The sequence below is a fragment of the Rhinoderma darwinii genome, chromosome 5, assembly GCF_050947455.1.
Source record: "Rhinoderma darwinii isolate aRhiDar2 chromosome 5, aRhiDar2.hap1, whole genome shotgun sequence".
In the NCBI taxonomy this organism is placed as follows: Eukaryota; Metazoa; Chordata; class Amphibia; order Anura; family Rhinodermatidae; genus Rhinoderma; species Rhinoderma darwinii.
Genome location: NC_134691.1, coordinates 278,501,635 through 278,517,451, shown reverse-complemented (window position 1 = coordinate 278,517,451; position 15,817 = coordinate 278,501,635).

Below are 15,817 nucleotides of genomic sequence, written 5' to 3'. Positions count from 1 at the left end.
TTATTAAGCCTGGCCCATTAGACTGGGCTGCTTTCTGAATGTCCCTTTTTATTATATATTTTTCACATAACTCCAGTTGGCTGGAGGAGCTTATAAAGTTTTTAGACAGTGTAAAAGTTTGTAAAAGTTTTAGACAGTGGAAACTTAGACAAGAGGGCGTTTTATTCTTAATAGATAGAAAAGTTGGAGTAAATTGCGACACATTTATTAAGAGTCGAAAGCAAAATATGTTGTTTCTTTCGGCCATGATTGCAGTCCGTGCTCCTCACACCATCCTTAAAATAAGAAAAAACACATATCTCACCACTCATCTTGTCCCCTCAGAATTCCAGCACGGCTCATACAATGTCCTAACGCAGAGCAGCGTCAGGGCCTTATATGAGACACAGCACTTTAACATCAGCAGTGCAGCTTCACATACAACGTCCTGACACTGCCCGGCATCATTATGCTGTATGAGCCGCGTCATGCTAAATGACCCGGAGGGGAGAAGAATGGGTGAGAAGCTTTTTTCTATTTATTTAATTTTTTTAACTATCCAATAAGGGGGATGGAATGCAGTCTGATTGGGGGGCTGCAAGTTAAAGGCCTAGGATGGGAGCTGGCGTAGATTTCCAATTTCATTTTTTTTCGTCCTTATAAGACTGATTTTACACCAATTTTTTGTGCCTAAATGTTGACACAATTTTGGCGAACGGTTTTGCATTTTAGAACATGCCCCTTTCTGCTAGACCACACCCAGTTTTCTGCTAAGCCATTGCCCGCTTTACGAGTGTGTCAAAACAGCTAATAAATGTGGCAAACGTCTCAATTTGAGCCAGAATTCTGGTGTGTTATGTACTGTGTATATTCCTAATATTATTCACCTCGGCTTACTTCAGCAACGTAGCCCTGCTTTCGTGCTCTGGTGCTCTGATCATTGCATCTCCATGGTGATGATCCATCTGTGACGACATCACCAAGTCGCATCTTTAAAATGGAGGCTCCGGCTATTAAACCTTGGGAATACTGTACATTCTTAGAAGCTAGTTTATTTGTGTTCTGATTCTAAGGATTCGTGCACATGATCATTGCTATTGATCGGGCCGCAAACTATGAACCCTAGTGTTTGTATTTTGGTCTGTAATGCCACTGAGTTTCTTCCGAAACTGTTCCATATAGTATGTCCGTATATTATGGCTGTCTTGTTTCCATGTGTCATGGTTCACGGTTTGTGATCAGATAGGAAGGTCACGTGATCAGATTTCCCAGGCGTTTCTTAGCAACGTATCCGCAAAATGCAGACAGCACGTGGATGGTTATCGTGTGATGTCCATTATTTTTGTGGACCAATAGACTTGAATGGTGACACAGGTTCGCAAAAATAGACAGGGATAGGACCTGTTCTATAATTTGCAAAACGGAACAATGGATCCCACACTGAAGAAAAAGCGCCCTAATTCTGACCCTGAACCTAGACTTTTCTCTGAATTCTGCCTTTGTCTTGCTCCTTTAGATTTGTAATTTGGTACTTGTAGTTCGACCTCCTGGTTTTGACCCTAGACCTCTCTGCTAATTTTCTCTTTATCTCATCCTCTGGCTTGTTGCATCCTGACTGTTCTCCTGGTGATGAACTCTGGCTTTGTTTCTTACTTTACATCTGCCTCCACTCCAGAAGTTCCTAGCCGCGTACCACCTTCTATCGGTGACTACTCTGGGAACTGCAACCTGGGAATCCTATTGGGAAAGTCCACCCCTCATTGTGGGGGGGTTAAGGGTGAAGAACAGGGCGATTCATTAAACCGGAACCTCAGTTTAGCCATCACCAAACTGATTGCGGCTACAGTCAGAACCATAACACCAATCTTAATGCAGAGGCAAAGCAAGACACAGGGATTGCTTCTTTGGTATATGTTAAATCTCTATGAGCCCTTCCCCTCCTCCTCAGGCCTTAGGTATAATAAGTACATATTTCCCAGTGTATTTCTTTGGTTTCCATTTTATCACAGGTACAATACTCTATTTGATCCCATGCTTTTGTGGAAACCAGTTGTATCTGAATAGCACTACTTTGAGTAAGGGTTCAGGAATTACAGCTCCTTAATATGTAGCTGTCTCTTTTTCAAGGGACCAAAGGTACTTGGACAATTATCTCAAAAGCTATTTAATGGGCTGCATGGGCTAGACCCTCGTTAATCCATCATCAATTAAGCAGGTAAAAGGTCTGGAGTTGATTACAGACATGGCATTTGCATTTAGAAGCTGTTGCTGTCAATCCACAACATGGGGAAAAGGAACTCTCAATGCAAGTAGAACAGACAATCGTTAGGCTGAAAAAAAATTAAGAAATCCATCAGAGAGAGAGAGATTACGAATGTTAGGAGTGGCCAAATCAACAGTTTGGTACATTTTTGAAAAAAAAAAAGCGCACTGGTGATCTCGTGAACTCCAAAAGGCCTGGACATCCATTGAAGACAACAGTGGTGGGTGATCGCAGAATCCTTTCCATGGTAAAGTGTCCATCACAACATCTACCCAAGTGAAGAACACTCTCCTGGAAGTAGGTGTATCAGTATCTAAGTCTACGATAAAGAGAAGACCTCATGAGAGCAAATACAGAGGGTTCACCACAAGGTGCAAACTATTAATCAGCCTCAAAAATAGAAAGGCCAGATTAGACATTTCCAAACAACATGTAAAGAAGCCGCCTAGTTCTGGAACAGCATTCCTTGGACAGATGAAACTAAGATCAACCTGTACCAGAATGATGGGAGGAAGAAAGTATGGAGGAGGCTTGGAACGGCTCATGATCCAAAGCACACCTCATCCTCTGTAAAACATGGTGGAGGCAGTGTGATGGCATGGGCATGCATGGCTACCAAAGGCACTGGGGCACTAGTGTTTATTGATGATGTGACTAAAGACCCACAAACAAGCAACAACTGAAGGCAAGGCAAAGCATCACAAAGGAGAAAAGCCAGCGTTTGGTGATGTCCATGGGTTCCAGACTTCAGGCAGTCAATGCCTTCAAGGGATTCTCTACAAAGTATTAAAAAAAAAACACATTTATTTATGGTAATGTTAATTTGTCCAATTACTTTTGAGCCCCTGAAATGAGGAGGCTGTTTAGAAAAATGGTTGCAATCCCTAAACGTTTCACAGGATATTTTTGTTCAACCCCTTGAATTAAACCTGAAAGTCTACACTTCAATTGCATCTCAGTTGTTTCATTTCAAATCCAATGTGGTGGCATGCAGAGCCCAAATCATGAAGATTGTGTCACTGTCCAAATAATTCTGGACCTAACTGTATTTTTTTCAATATAAGTAACAATGTATTCTCTACAATTAATTATTAAGAATATTAGCAGTCACCTTGGTGTACTGTGATGTATATAAAAGCACTTGGGCTTTAACTTTAATACCTTAATGAGCAGCTACATTTTTCTGTTTTTGTCTCTCTGCATTTCAGCAGCCATAACTTTTATTTTTTCATTAACGTGGCTGTATGAGGCCTTGTTTTATGCGGGAGAAATTGTATTATTTTTTTTCATAGTTTGGAGGTAGAAAAAAAATATTTTTAAGGCGTGAATATAAGAAAAAGCAATCCTCTGCATAGTTTTTCTTGTTTATTTTTTATCCCGTTCACATTTCACGCTATATAAGATTTAGATGAATTCTTCAGGTTATTACAGTCATTTAGATACCTAATATGTGTAGTTTTTTTTTGTTTTATTTAGTGTAGGGGCAATAAAAGATATTTTATGCAAAATAATGACCTTTTTTTTAAAAAAATGTTTTACTTTTTTTAAATTATTATTTTTTTGTTACTTTTTTTAAATCCCATTAAGGGATAACTTTATTTATAACTTAATTTTTTTACTTGTGATGTATTAGCATACATACTGCTGTATGCTAATACATCATGCTGTGTCTGAACAGCGGGCTTACTGAACAGACAGCCCTGGGGTACTTTGTAGGTCCCCAGGGCTGACTGCAGAGGGATTCCCTGGTGTTTGATCATGTTACCGGGTTTCCGATGACGAGATCAAAGCGGGGAGTTCCCTTTGATCTTGCCGTGGTCACAAGCGTTAAACAGCTGGGGTCCGAATGTTTTTCGACCCCAGCTGTATCCAGCAGGCTGCTCTAAGATCAGGAGCTGTAAGTTACATTTCCTGCTTAGAGGATGTGCGCTCACAGGAGCGCTCATCAGCCTCTTCTACAGCAACGCCAAAAGACATCACTGTAGACTAAGGACATGCACCACCTGCCGTCAAAAGACGGTGGGCTGTCGGTATGGGGTTAAACCTTTAGGTGGGCAAAAACCCAATACAGTACTTTAGTACTTTTTTTTAATCTAATGCATCACTTTCTATTTGGAACTATATAATTTACTATATTATCTTTTACCTAGTTTCAGATACAAATTTCTATGTAAATTATTATGTTCAATACTTATTGCGTACTTAATTTTCAATAATTATAACCCTAAATTACTGTACACATTTTGGGCATAATAATTATTAAGAAACCGATATAGTGCAATATAATGTATGTATATTTTATTTGCTTTTGCTGTCAGAACAGAATGTAAATCATGATCTTTTTAGCAGGAAAACAAATTCTAACTCATACAACCATGAATTGGTTCTTGTTATCTCATTAGCATACATTTTTTCAAGTGGTTTGAATATTTTAGTTAAAGAAAATATATTTTATAGTGTAATTTGAAATAAACAATGAAAATTGATAAAATTATTTAATACCAATATATTCCATTTCTTGAAAACATTTCATTTATGATGATCAACTTTTATTACCATTTCATAAACTTACTGGAGGATATCTTTTCGTTTTATATGTTTACCAATAATGTATCTAAAAAGAAGATCTTGGAGTACATTTTTCAAGAATGTTTATAGCAAATATGTTGCACTGACAATAGCAAACAATCAAATGCTTTGACATTCACTTAGCAGGCCTGTTATATCACGTCTCACAAGATCCACGAGATTCACAAGATCCATCTATAATAAGTGACTATCTGAGATCTCAGGCCATAGCTAATACTCAACCAATATCAAGTCCAGCTCAGTTGACCCTTCATATGGAGCTACAAACACTTAAAGACCTAATACAGGCTCTTCCATCCAAAAGTGATCTAGTATCGGCAATTACACAACTCGAACAATCCCAACAGGAGGCAATCTCCAAAATTAAGGGGGAAGTGGACCAAATATCCAATAGAACCACAAAGCTGAAACTGTACTCTCCTAATTAGACGAACGTGTACTGGCTCTCAAAAATGAAGTATCCACTTCTTGTCAACAATTCTAAAATTTGTCCCTTCAGCTGGACGACCAAGGTAACCGAGATCGCAGGAATAATATACGCCTGGAAGACCATATTGAGCTGGGCCCTAGAGAGAATCTTCTAGGGCGGGCCACTACCATTTTTAATACTGTATCCCAAAGACCACTGGACGCTACATTTATGATAGATGGAATACATCGTATATCAAGAGTTAATCCTACTGATCAAGCTCCTCCTCGGGATATTATCTGCTGTCTGCACTATTTCTCGAATAAAGAATTGATTATCAGAGAAGCGTGTAAATATGGCCCAATACATTTGGACGGCTCTACTGTCAAAATTTTTCCACACATATCGGCACGTACTCTACAAATGAGGTGCACTCTTCAACCTATATTGACCAAAATATGTGACTCAGGGGGTACTTATCGGTGGGGTCACCCATTCCATCTAATTGTTAAAGAAATAACTTAATATTCCACCTTTATCAGCATGAAGATCTTGCGGATTTATTTGATTTGAGTACACCCGGTATTCATACTGAATTGGTGAATTGGCTGACATCTGTGAGACCACTATTTATCTCACAATATGGACACAGACAAACACGACACTTGGCCTCTGAACCAGTTCTTCGGGATTCTACCGTTGTGGACACAGCAAATATGCCCCCAACAGATTCTTAATAGAATGCGCAGGCTTTCTATTACAAGATTGTTATCGGGGGAGTGAGAAATAGAGGAGAGCCCTCTATCTCCATGCTATATCTATAAGAAAGTATAACCTGTTAACGCCGAAGGACGGATATATCCGTCCTCTGCATCTGCTAGTTCGCGCAGGAGGACGGATATATCCGTCCTGTGATCGCGCGGGTACTGCCAGTGTACCCATGAGATCAGCGGCAGGAGCACGGCTGTTATACACAGCCTGGCTCCTGCTGCAACTGCCGGAATCGAAGTGCGTTCCGATTCGGGCAGTTTAACCCATTAAATGCCGCTGTCAATAGCGACAGCGACATCTAATGTGTTTGACAGAGGGAGGGAGCTCCCTCTGTCACCCCATCGGCGCCCCCGCAAAGAAATCGCGGGTCGCCGTCGGGTTTCCATGGCAGCCGGGGGCCTAACAAAGACCCCCAGGTCTGTCTTCAGTAAATGCCTGTTATATATGCGATCAGCGGATAAATAAAGTTTGTGAAAAAAAAAAAAGTTACAGTCAAAATCAAATAAAACAAGTTTTTTTGCCCAAAAAGTGGTTTTATGTAGTAAAAGTGTCAAAACAAATAACACATACACAAATATGGTATCCCCGCAATCGTAACAACTTGAACAATAAAATTAACACATTAATTAAACCGCCGGATGAACGGCGTCCAAAAAAAACACAAAAAAACAACGGCAAAAGTCTCTCTTTTCTCCCATTCCCCCCATAAAAAATGTAATAAAAGTTAATCTATAAGTCCTATGTACCCCAAAATAGTACTAATGAAAACTACACATTGGCCCGCAAAAATCAAGCCCACATATGGCCACATTGACGGAAAAATAAAAAAATTACGTCTCTTGGAATGCTATTTTTTTTCTAAAAGGGTTTTTATTGTGCAAACGTAGCAAAACATATAAAACCTTTACATATTTGATATCCCCGTAATCGTGCCGACCCATAGAATAAAGTTAACATGTTATTTACACTGCATAGTAAACGGCGTAAATTAATAACGTGAAAATCAATGCTGGAATAGCTGCTTATTTTCAATTCTCTCCTAAAACAAAGTTAATAAAAGTTAATCAATATATTATAAGCATCTAAAAATGGTACAATTACAAAATACAACTCCTCCCGCAAAAAAACAAGCCCTTATACGGCTATGTCGACGGAATTAAAAAAAAGTTACGACTCATGGAATGCAACCGTGAAAAAACAAAAAATAATCCTTGGTCATTAACGCGCAAAATGGCCTGGTCATTAAGGGGTTAAAATTGAATATATCTATATGTCGTATAGGCTTGGGACGTCTGGAGTCCGTTAGTGTCCCCCTCTCCCTTCTCCTCTCCCTATTTGGGCCTCCCCAGCTTGTTTTATTTTTAAATTTGTTTTGTTTTTGTTGTTTTTACCCCTATTTTTACTTGACTCCCTTTATTTTTTCTTTCTAGGGAGCTTGTATTCTTGGGAAAGTCACCTGAGAACTTAGCCTTTGTGCCTCTCTTTCCCCTCCTTAAAATTAATAATTTTTAATTTTTGTACTCTCTCTTCTTTTTCCCTCTTGCCTCTCCTCTTCCTTTATCTCCTTTTTCTTTCTCCTAGGAACGTGCCTTCCCTTTCCGAAAAAGATTTAGTGGTGGGTTCATTAAAGTGGTGGGTTTGTTAAAGGACCTCACTGTCCAGAAAAACATTCAATTCTAATGCATCTTCTAAAGCACCAACATCTGCATGTGGCGTTTTTACAGGAGACTCATCTTTGCTCACATAAACCCACATCATATCACAGTTTTACATCCGATCCACACTCAAAGGGTACAAGCGTACTGTTCACCCATTCTATCCTATGGGAATTTATGGAGTCTCGCACTGATGACACAGGCAGAATGATTCTGGTCAAAGGGTGTAGAATGTCTCAGGTTCCGCTTTAGCTGGTTTCTTGTAGGCTTTGGAGGAATTTGGCAAAGGGACATGGATCCTGGGAGTAGATTTTAATGTTGCTTTGGATCCACTCTTAGACACCACAACAGGTACATCTAATATCTCCCATCCTAAGCTTTGGGTTTTGAAACGTACCTTACAGGAACATCGCCTGGTGGATACTTGGCGCAGTTTACACCCTTTGGGACGAGATTATTCATTTTACTCTGCGGCACATGATATGTATTCTAGATTGGATTATTTTTTTTTTATAAAACACGGTTCGCTTCGCTCACTATGGTCCTCATCTATAATGCCAATTGTCTTCACGGATCATGCTCTTATTATGCTGACTGTTTCCCTAACCCACCCCATTCCATCACAGTGCCAATGGAATCTGAACAATTCCCTGCTGAAAGATCAAAGGATATATGGGATTGTTAGACAAGCTGTTGTGGATTATTTCTCTTCGAATGACACGGCTACTATAGATCCCTGTACCCTCTGGGAAGCGCATAAATTCGTGATTCGAGGAGTATTAATCCAACAAGGCGCTAGAATGAAACTTGAACGTACAAAAGCGATTAATAGTTTACTCTCCCAAATTCAAGATCTGGAAAAACATCATAAATCTTTTCTCGATGAGGAGCTACAAAGTAACCTTTTGCAAAGACGAAAAGAACCTTAACCGATAGAGCATAAGCCACTCGGACTAGATGTAGGCGTAACTTGTATGAATTTGGTAATAAATGTAGCAAGGCCTTGGTTAGGTCTTTAAGAATAAAACAGGCCTCTACCTATGTGCCTGCTGTGAATACTAACTCATCTTCTCAGGTTCATCTTCCAAGAGACATTGTAGCTGTCTTTCGAGATTACAATGCTTCTTTATACTCGATAGATAATACCAATCCTCATATTTCTCTGCCAGATTTTAGAGACCGCGTCAGAGAATACATTGCAAGCTCTGCCCTTCCAACTTTAGCTGACTCTGATTTAGAGTCCCTGGAGGCGCCAATTACAGAAAAGGAAATGATAGATGCTATCAAAAACTCTTAAGCTGGGAAAGCTCCGGGCCCAGATGGATTTCCTCTCGAATACTATAAGGCACTGCAGGATGATATTGGCCCATACTTCCTCCGGTTCCTTAATGCTTTTTCTTCACCTAAATTCTCAGTAAGGGATTCACTGAGAGCTAGTATATTGGTGATTCCCAAACCCGGCAAAGAATCTTTAAAATGTTCCAATTATAGACCAAATTCACTGCTTAATTTGGACATTAAAATCTTTGCAAAAATTCTTACAACCAGATTATTACCATTGATGGACATGATTATTCACTTAGACCAGGCAGATTTTATGACAGGGAGGGAAGCCAGAGACAACACTATAAAAACCATAAATCTTATAAACAAAGCCAAGTGTGCGAATAAACAAATGATGTTACTCTCTACGGACGCAGAGAAGGCTTTCGTTCGAGTAAATTGGATTTTTATGGAAGAGACTCTGCATAAAATCGGGCTAGGGACTAATATAATCTCTCGGATTATGGCTTTATATCTTGTCCCCTCGGCGAGGGTTCAAGTACGGATGTAGCCATCTTTAACTTGATTCTGATAACTTGCTTCAGCGTGATATCACACAACAAAATCCATTGAAAAGTCATTGAAAAAGTCAAGATAAGAGATCTGGCCATTGTTTATTTAATGCGTTTAAAGTCAAGGTAAAGATGGCTACATCTGTAATGCCTTACTTTCTAAAGAATTTCTAATTTCAAATGGTACGAGACAGGAATATCCCCTCGGATTTTTATTCTTACTTTAGAACTGTTCCTTAGGAAATTGAGAGCCCATCCATTTATTTCGAGTATGTCACTCCAGGGCTCAGAATATAAAATAGCGGTTTACGCAGATTACCTTTTGTTCTTTATTACGAAACCAACCATCTCGCTTTCAAATTTAATGTGTGAATTTAAATTATACTCAGAACTTTCTAACTTTAAAATTAACTTAGCTAAATCCGAGGCGATGAATATTACTTTAACCCCAGATTTTAAACAATCCTTAAAACAATCATTTGAGCTTTGTTGGAGTAACATATCATTGAAATACCTGGGAGTTAATATTACCCCCTGACCCATCTGATCTTTGTCAGTAGAATTTTCCTCCTCTCATATGTACCATACATGAAGACTGTAGGAAATGGACCAAGGGGAACTTTATTTGGCTAGGTCGTTGCATTATATTTAAAATTAATCTACTAGCCCATTTTTTATATCTCATACAAGCACTGCCGATTAGAGTTCCCTCTTCCTTCTTTAAAATAATTGACTCCATCCAAACAACATTTATATGGGCTGGGAAGACCTCAATAATTAAATGGACATTGCTGTGTCGACCCAAAATGGAGGGGGCCTTGCATTGCCAGATATTAAGACGTATTACCTGGCATTTCACCTGACACGAGTCATTGACTGGTGTCGACACGGATCCCTCAAACCCTGGGTCCAAATTGAACAGTGTTTTTCTCACATTTGTATGGCGGCATGCCAATGGCTGGAGCCTTTGTATCTACATTGTTTACGTCTCCATCCCACTATAGGCCCAACATTGCAATGTTGCACGAATCCAAAAGTACGTTCTTTTTTATTACCATGCAACTCAGCTCAATATCCTATTTTGAGTAACCCTCGCTTCCCTCCAGGATACAAGATGAAACCGCATTTGGGACACTGTGTCTAGGGTCGGGTTTGATTAGGCATTCACTGTCCCTGACCTACGCGCTCCTACAGAGTCCTCCTGGACAACTACCTCCACCCTTGATGCTTCAATGGGAAGCGGACTTTAAAATCTCACTTACCCCCGTCCAAAGGCAGAAGATCTTTACTTTGACCCATAAATCCTCTATTAGTTCTCGTTTTCAGGAAGCTAACTATAAATTCCTTTCCATATGGTATAGAGTACCATCACGTTTAAAGATCTTTTGTCCATCTGCAGACCCAAAATATTGGAGATGTAGAAATTAAATCGGTACACTTCTCCATACTTTTTGGTCATGGCACTTGCTACTTCCCTGAGTAGTATATTCAGAGTGGGATTAGCTATGAACCCTGCATTGTTCCTCCTTTGTCATTGCGAGACTCCACCTATCTCTCTTAAACGATCACTATTATGCTTCCTAATTATGGCTGCGAGAATGTGTTTTCCATTAATGTGGAAGAAACCAACAGCTTAATCTCTTGCCAACAACTTAATCTCTTGCTCGAACAACACATACGATAGATTTTAGAGATTATGGTGTCCCTAGATGGAATTCCAGAAATCAGCTGAGTATCGAAAACTCATGTGAGGTTCCTGACAAGGCTGGAAGGGCTAACACTATTAGAAGGTATGGTTTGACTCCAACTTTATTTTTTCTTCCTTTGCTTCTTTTTCTCCCACTCTCTTTCCAATTAGTGTGTTTGTTTAATTAAACAAGAGAAGTCTCACAGGACACAACAGTATAAGGTGGGATATAGATCTCAACCACCTACAATTTTGCGGAGATACGGACTCCAAACTATATTATATAAACTAGAGAAAAAAGAGTCCAAAGTATCCAAATATTTAAAGAAGTACAAAATCTTTATTGAACAGTACATGAGAATCTAAAATACAATGTTTAACTAGATCATCATCAATGAAAGTACAAAAAAATAGATACAGGCAATGCATGACATAAATGAAAGTTCAATACAAGTAATGTATGGTATTATGGTATTAATGGGATCACTCTTAAAAACATACTCATATGAGTAGAAATAAGTTAGGACAGAAAAGCAAAAAAGAAAGTGAAAGTAAGATGTAAGTGATCACAGTTCCTGTCAAATAAACATAAGGAGTGTCCTAGTTTTAACTACAGCTTGGAACAGTCATAGTCAAATGATTACCCATAATCAGTGGTGTAGTGGTATGACCCAGTAAGTAAAGTGATGCCCCAACGCGCGTTTCGCGTATCGCTTCTTCAGGGGAAAACGCTGCAAAACATAAAAAAACCTATATACATATGGTATCGCCGTAATCGTATTGACCCACAGAATAAAGTAAAACTGTCATTTATAGCACACGGTGAACGCTACAAAATATAAACTAAACCAGAAAGAGAAGAAAAGTCACGACCAAGTATTTGCAAAATTACAAACAATCTGATCTCCTGCTATTTTTCTACTACGTAGGTGTAGGTATACTGCTCATTAGTTTGCCTATGACTGCACTTTGCATGTATATTTTTTTAGGTATCTATCTGTGCAAATGTACTATGCTTAGCACCTGCCTATTAATATTGATTTATGCTCTTTGTGGGATCTTGTGACCATTTTAACATCAGGGGGACCAGGCTGCTTTCATGTTCAGATTCCATCTCTTTATGAGGGTTCATTCTTTTTACTGTGTATAGTTGTAATGTGTTTTTTCTGTGTTTTTTTGACTGAAATAAAGATTGTTTGTAATTTTGCAAATACTTGGTCGTGACTTTTCTTCTCTTTCTGGTTTATTATATCAGTCACTGTGACCATCGGCACAATTTGGGGCATTGCTCGGTTTGCTAAAATATAAACTAAAAAAACATTGTCGGAATTGCTTGTTTATGGTCACCCGGCTTGCAAAAAAATTGAATAAAAAGTGATCAAAAAAATCGCATGTACCCCAAAATGGTACCAATGAAAACTAAACATTGTTCCGCAACAAATAAGCCCTCACACAGCTCCGGTGGTGAAAAAATAAAAAAGTTCTGGCTCTCAGAATATGGTGATGCAAAATGTGCAGTGTTCCAAATGCGAATAAGATGGGGCGCCATTTATCAGAGCGACACCGGCCACATATCTATGAATTATTATTTATTTACAGCATTATTATACCCTCTTATTATGCCCTGATGTTCTCCGCACAGATTACATATGCCCCCACATTATAAACTGAAATACGAGCAAAATCCCAAACAGAACAACTGCCAAGCAAAATCTGTACTCCAAAAGCAAAATGGCATCCCTCCCTTCTGAGCCCTGCAGCGTGCCCAAACAGCAGTTTGCGTCCACATATATGGCATCGCCATACCCAAGAGAACACGCTTAACGCTTTATGAGGTATTTGTCTTCAGTGGCACAAACTGGGCACAACATATTGCACTAAAATGGCATATCAGTAGAAAATTGCAATATTCACACCATCCGCTGCGCATTAACCCCTTTGCGCACTATGACTTAATAGCACGTCATGGTGCAGAGGTTGATGTATGGAGCGGGACTAATAAAATGTGTAGAAGAATTAAAGTTATTAGTAGTGAGAAAGAAAAAAGTTTGCAGTTAAAAAAAAAACCTTTTCCCATTTTTCTTCTAAAGTCATGTAAAAAAAAATAAACAAAATTGGTATCGCTACGTCCGTAAAAGGCAAAACTATTACAATATACCATTATTTAACTTGCACGGCGAACACCATAAAAAACTTAAATAATTTAAACCGCCAAAATCGCTGTCGTTTTCGTTTTTACCGCACGGTGAAAGCTGTAAAAACAAAAACCCCAAAAAATGGAATCAGATTTTTTTCCTATATTCCTATATTTTCCTATTTTTTTCAGTTTCCCAGTACGTTCTACAATTCCTCCCGCAGGAAATAAGCCCTCACATCACTCTACTGACGGAAAGGAAAAAGAAAAAAGTTATGGTTCTTGGGAGGCGGGGAGTGAAAAAAGAAAATAAGAACGCAAAAAATGGATCAGTCCTGAAAGGGTTAATTTCTAATGAAAAAAAACTTTTGAACCCATGTGGGGTATTTCTTTACAAAATTGCTTTACAAGAATTGGTTGTTTTTTTCTCCTTTATCCTTTGTGAACAGGGATTCAACATTCAACATTTTAGTGGAAAAAAATTGTGATATTCATTTTCACGGATTAATTCTAATAAATTCTGCAAAAGACCCATGAGGTCTAAATGCTCACTATACCCCTAGAAAAAATCCTTGAGAGGTGTAGTTTCCAAACTGGGGTCACTTTTGGGGGGTTTCCCCTGTTTTGGTCCCTCCAGGGTGTTGCAAATGCGACATGGCACCGAAAACCAATCCAGCAAAATCCGTGCTCCAAAATTCAAATGGTGCTCCATCCCTTCTGAGTCCTGCTGTGGGTCCAATCAGCAGTTTATTATCACAAATGGGATATTGCTATAATCGGGAGACATTGCTTTACAAATGTTGGGGTGCATTTTCTTCATTATTCCTTGTAAATATTAAAAATTTCTATGTTTTTTCAGAAAAAAAGTAGATTTTCATTTTTACAGACTAATTCTAATAAATTTAGCGAAAAACCTGTGGGGTCAAAATGCTAACTATACCACTAGATAAATTGCTCGAGGGGTGTAGTTTCCAATATGGGGTAACTTTTGGGGTGTTTCCACTGTTTTGGCACCACAAGACCTCTTCAAACCTGACAAGGTGCCTAAAATATATTCTAAAAAAAAGGAGGCCCAAAATCCACTGGGTGCTCCTTTGTTCTGAGGCCTGTGTTTCAGTCCATTACCACACTAGGGCCATATGTGGGATATTTCTAAAAACTGCAGAATCTGGGCAATAAATATTGAGTTGCATTTCTCTGGTAAAACCTTCTGTGTTACAAAAAAAATGTATTAGAAATGAATTTCGGCAAAAAATAAATAATTTGTAAATTTCACCTCTACATTGCTTTAATTCCTCTTAAACGCCTAAAGGGTTAAAACACTTTGTGAATGCTGATTCGAATACCTTGAGGGGTGCAGTTTTCAAAATGGGGTGGCTTCTGGGGATTTTCTAATATATAAGGCCCTCAAAGCCACTTCAGAACTGAACTGGTCCCTGAAGTAATGGCCTTTTGAAATTTTCTTTAAAATATGAGAAATTGCTGCTAAAGTTCTAAGCCTTGTAACGTCCTAGAAAAATAAAAGTATGTTCAAAAAAACGATGCAAACATAAAGTAGACATATGGGAAATGTTAACTAGTAACTATTTTGTGTGGTATTACTATCTGTTTTACAAGCAGATATGTTTAAGTTTAGAAAAATGCTAATTTTTGCAAATGTTTTCTAAATTTTGGTGTTTTTCAGAAATAAATACCAAAATTATCGACCACATTTTTTCACTAACATAAAATACAACATGTCACGAGAAAACAATCTTCGAATCGCTTGGATAGGTAAAAGCATTCCAACGTTATTACCACATAAACTAACACATGTCAGATTTGAAAAAATCGGCTGTGTCCAGGAGGCCAAAACAAGCTGGGTCCTGAAGGGGTTAAGGATCTGCTGCTAACGTCTTGGTGCCAGAATCCACAGGACACCTTCAGAGGTCTTGTGAAGTCCATGCCTCGAAGGGACAGAACTGTTTTTTGCGGCATGAGACCAAACGACACAATATTAGGCAGGCGGTTTTAACCCCTTCCCAAAATTTGACGTATCCACACACCAAAGTCGGGTGGGGGAAGTATGGAACGGGCTTGTGGAGTGAAACCGCTCCATACGATGCGGGTGTCGGCTGTTTGTTACAGCCGAGACTTCCGAGTAACGAGCTGCATCGCACTCAAGCGCCATCCCGCTCGAGCACGATCCCGCTCGTTTAACTGGTTAAATGCAGCGGTCAATAGCGACCGCAGCATTTAAATCGTTAAAAAGAGGGAGACGACCCCCTCTAACAGCTCATCGCGCCCCCCGCAACGCAATCGCGGGGGAGCGATGGTTGCTACGCCTGCCTGGGGGCCTAATGAAGGCCCCCAGGTCCGCCATCTTTGTGCACCTATTAAGCCCGGCCTCCCAGTCAGAATCACGATATACTGCAATACATTAGTATTGCAGTATATCGAACAAGCGATCTAACGATCGCTGGTTGAAGTCCCCTAGGGGGACTAATAAATAAAAA